The sequence below is a fragment of the Notechis scutatus genome, unplaced genomic scaffold, assembly GCF_049901735.1.
Source record: "Notechis scutatus isolate UNSWTSFEM ecotype Mainland unplaced genomic scaffold, rNotScu1.2 NSCUSCF73, whole genome shotgun sequence".
Classification (NCBI taxonomy): Eukaryota; Metazoa; Chordata; class Lepidosauria; order Squamata; family Elapidae; genus Notechis; species Notechis scutatus.
In genome coordinates, this window is record NW_028263174.1 from 91,956 (window position 1) to 104,338 (window position 12,383).

Consider the following 12,383-nt stretch of genomic DNA (forward strand, 5'->3'; position numbering starts at 1 on the left):
CAAAATTGGAAAAGTGACGAAATTCTGACTGATGGGAAGGTGATTAGGAAAATCACCAGGGAGACACCCAAATTCCACAGCAGTCCTAAGTAAGTCAGGGCAATGTCCCCTGTCCTGGGTGGACCAATCATCCACAGCTGCTTGATCCTACTAGGATTAAAATGGAGACTGTTCCTCCCCATTCAATAGGCTTCGGGTACTAGGGCAAAAGCTTGACAGCATTGCTTGGCCAAGGATGATGCTTGACCTTGAAATGAGAAGTCCTCATTGAGCTACCTTGAAAATCAGAGGTTTCTCCTCCACCTAACACTGAATGGAAAATTCTACAGAGAATGGAGAGAATTACATACAGTAGTGGTGTGCTACCGGTTCAGCCTGGTTCAGCTGAACCAGTAGCAAAAATTCCTCTTTTTCTGCATTCTGGTTATATTTTATTGCTTTTAGATTGGTTATGATATGATAAAGGAAGCTGCAAAAAATTGTTTTTTGAAAACTGGCCTAACACCAGAAGATGTGGACCAGGGGTGGGATTCAAAAATTTTAACAACCGATTCTGTGGGCATGGCTTAGGTGGGTGGGCGTGGCTTGGTGGTCATGTGACTGGTGGGCGTGGCTTGGTGGTCATGTTATTGGCTGGGTGTGGCCAACTCAATATCACTCACATCGAGGCACGCATCTCCTCACCTGGCCTCTCATGACTGTGGGGATGCTGCAACAGTCGTAAGTGTGAAAAATGGTCATAAGTCACTTTTTTCAGTGCCATTGTAACTTTGAATGGTCACACCACACAAGCAAAGGACCAGCAAAGGAGGGGGAAAAAACTCCAGAGAAGTTGCTGAGACAGGAAGTCTAGTCCTGCCAAGAATGTAATAAGGGTCAACGGAGAGGCAGTTTCTGTAAGCAACACCAGAATGTTTCCTTCCTGCCTTCCTTACAGGATTAGGCCAGTAATTTCTTCTAACAACCGGTTCTCCAAACTACTTAGAGTGTTAACAACCGGTTTTAGTGAATAGGTGCAAACCTGAAGAATCCCACCCCTGATGTGGACGTGATTGAACTTCATGACTGCTTCTCTGCTAATGAATTAATTACATATTAATTCAGAATTAAAGAATTGTAAATATTGTACTTAAGTATATAAGTAACGCTTGACACGGAACTATTAAAATGTAAATTTTATATGTATTTTGAAAATAAATACAATTATAAAAAAACACACAGGAAGTTTTTAAAAATAGATTGGACAACCATTTGCCTGAAATAGTATAGGTTTTCCTGCCTAAGCAGGGGGTTGGACTAGAAGACCTCCAAGGTCCCTTCCAACTCTGTCATTCTGTGCTCTTTTTATCTGCGTGATGGCATCAGAGAGGGAGAACTTTCTAGCAATCATCTTGCCTCCAGATATCAATTTTGAAGAGTGAAACAAAGGGAAAAGTGCACTTAATTATGTGCTGGCTGTGACCAAGCTGTTTAGTACTTCTAATATTGAAGGAATACCTTCAGGATAGAATCCCAGAGATTCGTATGTAATTAATTCGTTGCAAAAATATCCTACTGGTTCGGCCGAACCGATAGTTAAAAAAAAGCCTCCCACAATCATCTGAGAGGAGAAAGAAGAGAAAAGCACAGGATTGGCCCTCCCATCCACCCATATGCTTTTCTGTCCTTTATCCTCTCAGATGATTGGCGCTGCAGAGCCTCAGCTGATGTGCGGAAAGCTGCGCGCATAAATAAATGGAACATGTGCTGGTTAGACAGTATATAGTTAATTTGGGAATGAGAGCTTTGCCCTTAAGGGAATGCTTCATGGGAAATGTATTTAATGCCCCTTGGGAGATGTAGTTCATGTCACGTGGTCACATCTGTAATCCTGATTGGTCACTGAATTGACCTTTGGTTGGGCTGGGGGAGTTTTTGGGCATTCTTACCAGGACCCCAGCATCATGCTGGAGTCTTCCTTTGGTATATCACTATGGGATGAAGATAACCATCTTTTTACAATATGGAGGCAACTATTGAGGCAAAGATTGGACGTTAGATGAATCTTTTTTTTTTTTTTGCAAAAGTTTTATTCAATTTTCATATATTACAGGAAAAAAAAATCTTTTTTTCAGTGAACAGCATGATTCCAGGTTAACACATTTCCATTACAAACTTGATTTCATTTCCTATTCGTCTTTCACATTTAATAACTTATCTTAATCTTATTTTATATATTTTCTTTAATTTTAATCATCAAGCTTTTCCCATCTTATTTTATAATTTTTCCAATACATTGCTTAATCTATTTCTTTAAATCCTTAATGCATCATTATATATCTTCATATTCATTATATTTTATCTTCTTTTCTGTCAGATCAATTTACTTTAGATGATTTACGTTAGATGAATCTTGACGTAACTGTGAGTTATATTTGAGGATGCCTAGTACAATCCAATAAATGAACTTTGCATGGAAGCCTTTGTAGTGTTGCACTGCTTGTCTCTATATTCAGCCAGAAGATTAGAGACTTGAAAGAACAGGTAGGGTCCCACTGCTGATTACATAACACCATATACACATTCCTATTACCCCAGCCAATCCAGAGGTTTACCATGGGTGATGCTGTCTTTCCCACACCAGTTCACAATTCTGAAGACCTGCTTCCCAAGACAAACAGAGCAGACAAACTTTTATGATTCCAGCTCCTTCTTGGACAACCTTCCTATAGAGTTTTAATTAACCTAATACCTTGAGAGATTCTCCTGCCAACTTTTAAGTTCTATGGGAAGAGTTAGTGTGTAATTTCATCACCCGCCAAGTTGGTATTTATATATAGCACTTGTTCCATCCACATGTTGGTATGATTGCCCAGACTTATTAGGGTACAATTGATTGTCAACTGCCACCATGCCCACACCTATACTATCCAAACAAATTATGGAAGAAGCCAACCTCCATCTTGGGTGGACATGCTCAGTTTCACATAACTCAAGTACCCAACAGATGACTCTTAACAGCATCTGATCTGTGGATTAACAACAGGAGACCCAAACTCATTTTTCTCTGTCTGCTGTATGAAGAGTAGCTATCGCTCAGTAAATAGGACAATTGCTTTTCCATGCAATTATCAGAAGAAAAGTAATTTCTAATGTATCCCCTATGGATTTCTACCCACAAAAATCTTCCAAGATAAAACCTGCTTTAAATTAGATGCTTGGAGTTTGCCTGGTGGGGGAAGAACATGTCACCTTGCCTTGTGTTGCAAAGAACCAACTCCAGGGTTTGCTGAGACTCAGCTGGCCTTAGTAATCTCTTTGGTCATAAATCAAACATAAGTAAGAGGAAGCATAATTGGATACAAATTTGCCTTGAGGCCATCCAGTTGGCACAGACTAGCTCTCTTGTGCTAAAGCTCTGCTGAGATTTCAAGTCCTCCCTGCGATTCAAGTTCTGCAAAAAAAAAGAGAAAAAAGAAAAAAACAACCTCTTGATTTCTGATCTAGGAGGAAAGGTGAGAAGAATGACTGGGCTGCCTCTCCTTCTGCTGCTGCTCTTCTGGCTCCTGCCTCCAACTTCTGCTAAGAGGATACAAACTGTGTGTGTGTTGACAAATACTTTACAGAGTAAGAGAGACTTTTACAGGCCTGGTGATTTCATTATTGGTGGGAATTTTCCCCTGGGAACTATACATAGATTCAACATCAAGTCCTTTCAAATAAAACCATCTCTACTTCTGGAGAATATTTTGTAAGTTTCACCCAAAGGGGAAAGATGTAAATAATTATTTGGTTTGCTTTGTGTTCAGGGACTCTTTTCAGAAATACTTGTTCTAGTGACGTTTGCAATGTCCTACCATAGTTCAGATCTTTGTGCTTTTCTCAGGAAAGAATTTAACTCATGAAATAGGCTAGAATTCTCCATCTTTCCAGAACTCAGGAAGCTAATAAACTACCAAAAAATGGAGGAAGGACAACCCCTTGGAAATTGTGCTGGCCTTGTGAAGAAGTTGGCTTATAATATTAATTTGGACAAGAAACTCCTGATGCAAAACTCAAAGATGAGGTCAACCCATTGACACTGTGGAGGAGTTTGAAGAAATTCCTCCGTTTCGGAATCAGGATTGCTCGTGAATAATGGCCTTCAATAAATCAGAGTTCTGACCCCCACTGAAGTCTGGTACTCGGCAATAGTTACCAGATCAGAAGAAGCTGCTCCAAGAGAGGACCAAATGGATTAGGGTAGAAGAGGAGCAATTGGGAAGGACTATACCCATTGGAGCAAAGTGAAGAAGGGAGGGACAATAGAGAGGTATAAAATGATGTGGGATATGGACAGACAAGATTTTCTCCTTTCTCTCAAGGCCATCAAATATTAATCAAGGAACAGCCTTAGCAACAAAACAATTTGGGATTTCTTGCTACAAAGGACGGGGGGGAGCAGGATAAACTCTATCAACCCACAAAAGCTTTCCTTAAAATTTCCCCAATGATTTTCTCACCGTAGAGTTGTACCCAAGAATTACCAGCAGTTCATAGCCTTGGTGTTTGCAGTCAGAGAGGTCAACAAGGATCTAGTTTTCCTCCCCAACATCACCCTTGGCTTCCACATCTATAGCAATTCTCAGACTGAGACAGAGGTTTGCTCAAACAGCCTCTCCCTCCTCTCCACACGAGGCCAAATGGTTCCAGGTTACAAATGTGACAGGCAGGACACTCTGCTCTCTGTCATTGGAGATCTCAACCCCAAATCCTCAAGGCAGATGGCCTCCATCTTCAGCCTCTTCAAGGTCCCACAGGTAAGAGGGCTTCACTGGATACAGTGTCGGATAGACAAATAACAGAAGCACACACAGAAACCAAAGGTGAAAATAAAGTTGTTTGGGGAGGGAGCATATATTTGTATTTTCTTTGTCAAAATATGGTTTTATAGAACCTAGAAATGATAGATAAGATAAATCTGAAAAGCTATATTTTCCAAGAGGAATTTCTTCTTTTCCTAAAAGTGTAACCATCCTTTTAGTGCAGTCTATTCTCTGTACTAAATTGATGTATAGTTCCCTTGCCTTCTGACCTGTCACGACCAGGAAAAATATGTTACCTCTTCTTCTTAATATGTAATCCTTAATATGTAAAAATTAAGCTTGGCACTCAAAGTGAGCCAGCCTAACTGGTGGGACAATAATTCACATAATGGTGATCCCTAAAATTTACCAAGAATCTCACTTTCTCCAGCTAGGCATTGGCTTTGACTTCTGTCGGGGAGACAGAAGCATTTATCCTTCCTTCATCTGGATTAATCCCAAGGAATTTGCTCAGTATGAGGGTTTAGTCCAGCTGCTCCTGCATTTCCAGTGGAACTGGGTTGGGCTGGTGGCCCCTGAAGATGACAGTGGAGAACGTTTCATCTCATCTCTGATGCCAATGCTGAAGGAGAAGGAGATCTGCCTGGCCTTCACTGAAAAGTTGAAATCAAATTTTCTTACTACTCCAATGTTGGAAATACTGCATATTTCCGAGACTTGGTCTAAAGCTGAAGTGATTGTTCTGTTTGGAGACCCCAATAGTATTACAAATGTACAGGTGGCAATGAGTGTCCATGAACATTTGAGGAAGACATCATTTTGGAAAGTTTGGATCTTAACTTCCCATTGGAAACTTAGCGTGAAGAGGGATCAAGACATATTGAAAGCTGTAAAGCCCTTCCATGGGGCTTTGCATTTTGGGCACCACACTGGGGATGTCTCAGAATTCAGTCATTTCCTCCTGTCTTTAGACCCCCTGAAGGCACAAGGGGACATCTTTCTTCTGCTGTGTTGGGAAAGGTTGTTTGGCTGCATGATGGGCAAACCAGGCAGGATCATTCCAAAGGGGGAGAAACTATGTACAGGAAGGGAGAATTTACAGAATCTACCTTCTTACATTTTTGAAACAAGCATGGAAGGTGAAAGTTACAATATCTACAATGCTGTTTATGCTGTGGCACACTCATTGCATGCAATGCATGGATCAAGAACACAACAAGCCATGATAAGGCTTAGAAAGTGGATCTCAAGTATTCAGTCATGGCAGGTAATCTTGGTGACTTTTTATCTGGTCCACAGATGCCTAGGTAGGAAACTACCTATGTGCATTTCTTGCATTACTGATGTTGTGGCCTGCCAGCCGCCAGCAGAGCTGGCAGAAGACTCAGATGATGAGGAGGTTGGCGAGTAACTTGGGCCAGTCCTGAAGTCTGGGGAAGTCTCTGATGGATGCTCTGCATTGGAAGCAGAGATAGGGCCAGGGCTGTCCGACATTTGCCAGCTGCCTTCGGAGTTGGAGATAAGTGGGGAAGAAGAACAGCTGGGGTCTGTTCCAGATGTGTGTATGCGCAGAACTGTCAGGAGAGGAGAACAACTGAGGAACAGGGGCCGACTCAGGAAGAAAGGCACACATGGACACTGAATGGCCCGTCTCTAGCTGAGGAATGAATAGGGGAGTGGTGGTTGCAGGAGACAATAGTTTGTATTTCTTCCGAAATAATTGCTTATCATGGGGGGTCATGTGTCACAGAGACACCTTGCCAGGAATTAATTTACAGCTTTGCAATTGGAAGCTCTTGGCCTGGCAATTATCTAAGGAACTGATAAGGTCTGTTATTGCAATTAACCCTTGGAAAGGTTATTGCCTGGACTTTTCTGTGTGTGAATGCCATGAATTTCCAGTAACTAAATAAAGAGGGGTTTTTCAGGAGAAGGAGTCTGTTTCTTGGTTCTGCTAATGCTGGGTCAGAACAACTGATTAAATATCTAAATGCGACCAATGTATCTAAGAAGAGATTAAGATAGTGATTATTTTAAAAAATGTAATTTGAATTAAATAAAAGGTTTTTGTTGAAATGAAAATGGGACGTGGTGGTTCAGTGGCTAAGACGCTGAGTTTGTCAATCAGAAAGGTCAGCAGTTCAGTGGTTCGAATCCCTAGCACCACATAATGGAGTGAGCTCCCGTTACATGTCCCAACTTCTGCCAACATAGCAGTTTGAAAGCATGTAAAAAACATGTAGAAAAATAGGGACCACCTTTGATGGGAAGGTAACAGCATTCTGTGTGCCTTCGGTGTTTAGTCCTGCTGGCCACATGACCACGGGGATGTCTTCGGACAGTGCTGGTGCTTCAGCTTTGTAACGGAAATGAGCACCAGCCCCTAGAGCCAGAAACAACTAGCACAGATGTATGAGAGGAACCTTTACTGTTACCTTTACCTTTTATTGAAAAGGGATAGATGGAGGAAAAAAGAATTAAACCAAATCAATTGTTCATAAGAGCAAAGAGCTTCCTAGAAGTTCCTGGAAAGGACATCAATGGCCGCCTGAGAGTCAGGTGTGACCACTGCAAGGAGGAGTGGTCACCCCAGAGCACAAGAACAAGAAGAACAACCTGGGTGCTATTGTGCAAGATATTTCAACAGTTCAAGTCTTAGCAGACACATTTGCAGAAGCACCTCAGTTTCTCTCAGTCGATAGTTTGAATCCAATCTGTAAAAAGACACTCAATTCATTTTTTTTTATTCTTTAAAAACAAAAAATACAAAAATCTCATTTCCATTAACAGTTATTGTGTCATTGTATATACATGTTTCTTATTTTGTGACTATACATTATTTTTATCCTTATCCTTCACCCATTCGTACCACCTCTCCCATGTCACATAGTATTCCCGATCCTCTTTGCCTTTCAGTTCCATAGTGAATTTATCTAGTTCAGCACAGTCCATTCTTTTTTGGACACTCAATTCATTTTAATGTTGGTTTAGATTATGGTAGCTTAGATTTTTTTGTGACTCCACCCCATTTTTTTATTAAGCCGTTTCTTGTACTGCTTTGTTTGTTGTGTTAAGCCTCTGTCAACTTCAGCATATGCAGAAGAAGAACTCAACCTGGTCCTAACATGAGTTCCTGATCTAAAATTCTTCAGACTTTTCAACATCAAAGGCTAAATGATTCCTCTCTGGACAATGAAGTGAAAAACCAGGGCAAGAGAAATGTTCTTACATGGTCCCTCTTGGTCAGATCTACTTCTTCATTCTGCTCTCTTTGACCATCAGCTAGAGAAAGTCAGTGGAGGTGTGCAATGTTATGATAGAAAGTATTTACCAACAAAGGAGAATATTATAGCTCAGGGGTGAAATGAGGGGTCTCTTCAGGGGTGGTTGTTTTCTTGCAGACATTTCATGACCCAGCTAGGTAGCATCATCAGTGCTAGAAGGGAGTGAGATCACTATCAGTGTTACCTAGTTTAGGTCATGAAATATCTGCAAGAAAACAACCAGGCTCAGAAAGCACCAAGAACATTTCCAAAATTATTTAATCATTCTTAAAATGCATTTGTCATTTACTCAAATAAAATTAAAAATGTAGCTAGCCAAGTATCACAGGGCAAAACTACACACTTTAATTTGGAATATTACAATATTTGTATGTAGCTTTCATTCTTGTAAGACTGGAATTGAAGAAGCCATGATACAAACATCCAATGATAAAGAGAATGTGTCATTATTTTGGGGATGAAGTTGAAAATTTGCTGTTACTTCTGATTGCTTAGCTCTCCATCAGGGGAACTCATTTAGCTTCTCAGATATAGAGCCATTGCCTTAGGTTGATGGCCATCACATTATGAAAGAAACCAGGATGTCTTGTGTGGGTTCAGTCAATTAATCCAAATGTCTTTTCTTTCAGATTCTTCCCTATCTGAGGAACGTCAAATTCAACCACAATGCTGGAGAGGAAGTCTCCTTCCCTGAAAGTGGATTGGTTTCTTCTCGTTATGATCTTCTCAACTGGCTTTTCCTCTCCAATCTATCTTTTGTCCCATGAAAGTTGGGCAAATTGATTCCACGGCTTCCCCAGGACAAGATTTCACCATTAACTCTGATGCCATCATCTGGGCCATGAAGATGAGCTGGAAGGCAATGTTGTCAATTCAGCAAAGGATGCATTCACTCCAGGGGATGCATAACACCCTAGTTAAATTCAGGAATTTGATGAAAAAACATGGTGTTGAGTTTAACACATTTGAGCTTTGAGTTCTGAAAAGTCCAAGAAGGGAAGGGGTAAGATTATGAAGAACTCCTACTTGAAACCCAGGATGCCATGACAAGAGGCAAGAATGATTTCCATAGACCATTCTCATTCAGTTGGATCCTCACGATTCTTTCTTTTAGAAAAGCTGTATGTCACAAGCCTTCCTTTGCATTTTGAGGTCCCAGTTCCAATCTCCAGCATCCATTGGTGGGTCAGAATTGCATTGGCTTGACTCCCTCTGGAGTTTATCCTGGTTCCTGGTAAACCATTTCTTTTGAAGATGTTCTAAAGATGGAAAGAGCAACGTACAAATGAATAAATGAAGAATATTCATTGCTGAGACATTTTATTTGTTACCAGTGGACATGGGGTATTGGGGTGAAGGTTTAAGTGGGTTAGCCTAATGCTTCACACGTGAATTTCAGATTCCATCCGACTTCTCTGCAATCACTATCTCTCAATAAAAGTTCAAGAGTTTTACTTTCTTGAAAAGGTAGCTGAGGCAAGTCTTTACAGAGATGTCAATGTGGAAATTAAATGATGCATAGCCATTGAATAGACCATCTCAAACAGTTCTCTTTACTCTCTTAGAAGGTGCCCTATGCAAGGTGTACCATGAAGAGGTGCCATGCAGGAGAGAGGATGAGAATTCCAGAAGGCAAGGAGGTTTGCTTCTACCAATGTGCCCCTTGTCCAGAAGGGACCACTTCTAATCAGACAGGTAGATCAGACTTTAAATGTAGATCTTCCAAGATCAAGGAAACCATTCACTGGAAAAATTATTAATTTTGACATCAGTTTTAGTAGGATTTACATGCTTCAATATATTCCTACTTCTTTTCAGCAGACCCTCTCAATTCTTGAATCTAAACTGTACTTCCCCACGGGCCACTTTTCTTGCTGCTCATAAATTTCATACAGGTTGATGTCAGGGTTCCAAGTAATAGACCCATATCCAGTGGTGGGATTCAAATAATTTAACAACTGGTTCTCTGCCCTTATGACCAGCTTGGTAGGCGTAGCTGGGTGGTCATTTGACTGGGTGGGTGTGGCCAACTCAACATCACTCACATATAGGGGCGCTTCGCCTTTTTTAGCCTCTTGTGACCACAGGGATGCGGCAATGGTCATAAATGTGAAAAACAGTCATAAGTCATTTTTTTCAGTTCCATTGTAACTTTAAATGATCATTACCAGTTCTCCGAACTGCTTAGAAAGTTAACAACTGATTCTCACGAATAGGTGCGAACTGGTTGAATCCCACCACTGCCCATATCAAGCAAAACTCCAAGGCAGGTAGATTCCTCAAAGAATAGCTTTATTGGACATATCATATTGGCACAAATCTGGTTAAAACCGACTCTGAAGGTTCCTGCAGTTTTCACCTAATTAAAAGTAAAAGTTTGTCCCTTTCTCAAAACAATCAGTCCCACAGTACTGTCTGGTTGCCTGTCAACATCACTCTGCCTTCCTCTGACCAGGTGTGAGAATTTCCTTGATTCCCAAGAGAAAATATTTTGTTTTGGCTACAAAATCCCAGCTATCTAAAATCCCTCCCTCCAATGTGGCAACACTGAAGCAGTCAAAAATGGTTTCAGTCAAGTCAACTTCAGGGTTGACAGTTGGTTTTGCAGCACAGTTCACAGGGTACCCTACTAGGCTTTCTACTCCTACTTTTACATCCCATCAGGAAAAGCAGACACCAATCTTTTTGTGAAAGTATGGGGTGTGAGATTCAAATCTGTATTTTTATTAAGGACTTGCTTCTTCTACCAGAACACTTGATCTCCCAGGAAATTCATAGACTGTAGGAGACAGACCAGATCTATCTACATCTCTCTGCCAACCCTTCCCTGCAAAAAAAAAGTTTGAATGAATGGATTTGAAGTATAAAGCAGAGATGTTGAGCTAGAGGACAGATCTGGGTTTTTTGACTAACCTATTCTCAGCATTGTCAGTATCGGTGGATGATTTGCCCATGTTGATTCACTATGAACTTCACACCAACTTTTGATTTCAGATGCAGCTCACTGTGAACCCTGCCCAGAAGATCCATTTCCCAACAAGGACAAGGACCACTGCATTGCCAAGAAGATCCACTTCCTTGCCTATCAAGACACCCTGGGATACTCTTTAGCATCTCTTGCTCTTTCTCTCTCTGTGACCACATCTGCAGTCTTGTTGATTTTCTGTAAAAATCACAACACACCAATTGTTAAGGCCAACAACTGAGATCTCACCTACATCCTCCTGGTCTCCCTCCTGCTCTGTTTCCTCTGCTCCTTCCTCTTCATTGGTCAACCTGGGAAGCTTACCTGTCTCTTCCGACAAACTGCCCTTGCCATTCTCTTTTCCCTTGCAGTTTCCTCTGTCTTGGCAAAAACTGTCATGGTGGTTCTGGCCTTCATGGCCACCAAGCCAGGGAACAAGACAAGGAAACTCTTAGGAAAACCACTTGTTGTTGTCTGTCCCCTGATCCAAGCACTTCTTTGTACCACCTGGCTGACAACCTTTCCTCCATTTCCCAACTTAGACTTCCACTCCTTGGTAGGAGAGGCCATCTTGGAATGCAATGAAGGCTCAGCTTCAAGGTTTTATGCTGTCCTCACCTACCTGGGCTTCCTGGCCTTCATCAGTTTCACAGTAGCCTTTTTGGCTAGGAAATTGCCTGACAGCTTTAACAAAGCCAAGTACATTACTTTCAGCATGCTGGTCTTTTGAGGTGTTTGGATCTCATTCCTTCCCACTTACCTGAGCACCAAAGGGAGGTCTATGGTGGCCGTGGAGATCTTCTCCATCTTGGCCTCTGGGGCTGATCTCTTGGCTTGTATCTTTTCCCCCACCAATCATAAAATCTCCAGGCATGTGATAGTCTTGCTGAAACTGGGAAGTGTTGGCTGATACACAAGTGACTGGAATCCTCTTTGCAGAAGTTGGAGGCAGGAGCCAGAAGAGCAGCAGCAGCAGCAGCAGCAGGAGAGGCAGCCCAATCATTCTGGTCCCCTTCCCAGAAATCAAGATTTGTGCAAAAACAGAATTACACCTGAAATCTCACCAGAGCTTTAGCAGAATAGAGCCCAGCCCTGCAACCAGGATGGTCTTATGGGATATTTATACCAACCATGCTTCCTCTTACCTATGTTTGTACTATGGCCAAAGAGGAAATTAAGGCCACTAAACCAAGGAATTAGCTGTTTGCAAGGCAAAGTAACATGACGTGTCCTGCCCCAATAGGGAAACTCAGTGCATGTTTTCTAAAGCAAGTTTTATCTTGGAAGATTTTTGTGGGTAGAAATCCACAGGGGATCCATTGGGAATTACTATTCTTTTGATAATTGCAA

General features: G+C 41.5%; 1 pseudogene; it reads left to right on the forward strand.

Annotated features, from left to right (window-relative positions):
* The first annotated feature begins 4,661 nt into the window (after positions 1 to 4,661).
* On the forward strand, positions 4,662 to 11,943 carry LOC148128443 (vomeronasal type-2 receptor 26-like; annotated as a pseudogene).
* The last annotated feature ends 440 nt before the right edge of the window (positions 11,944 to 12,383 follow it).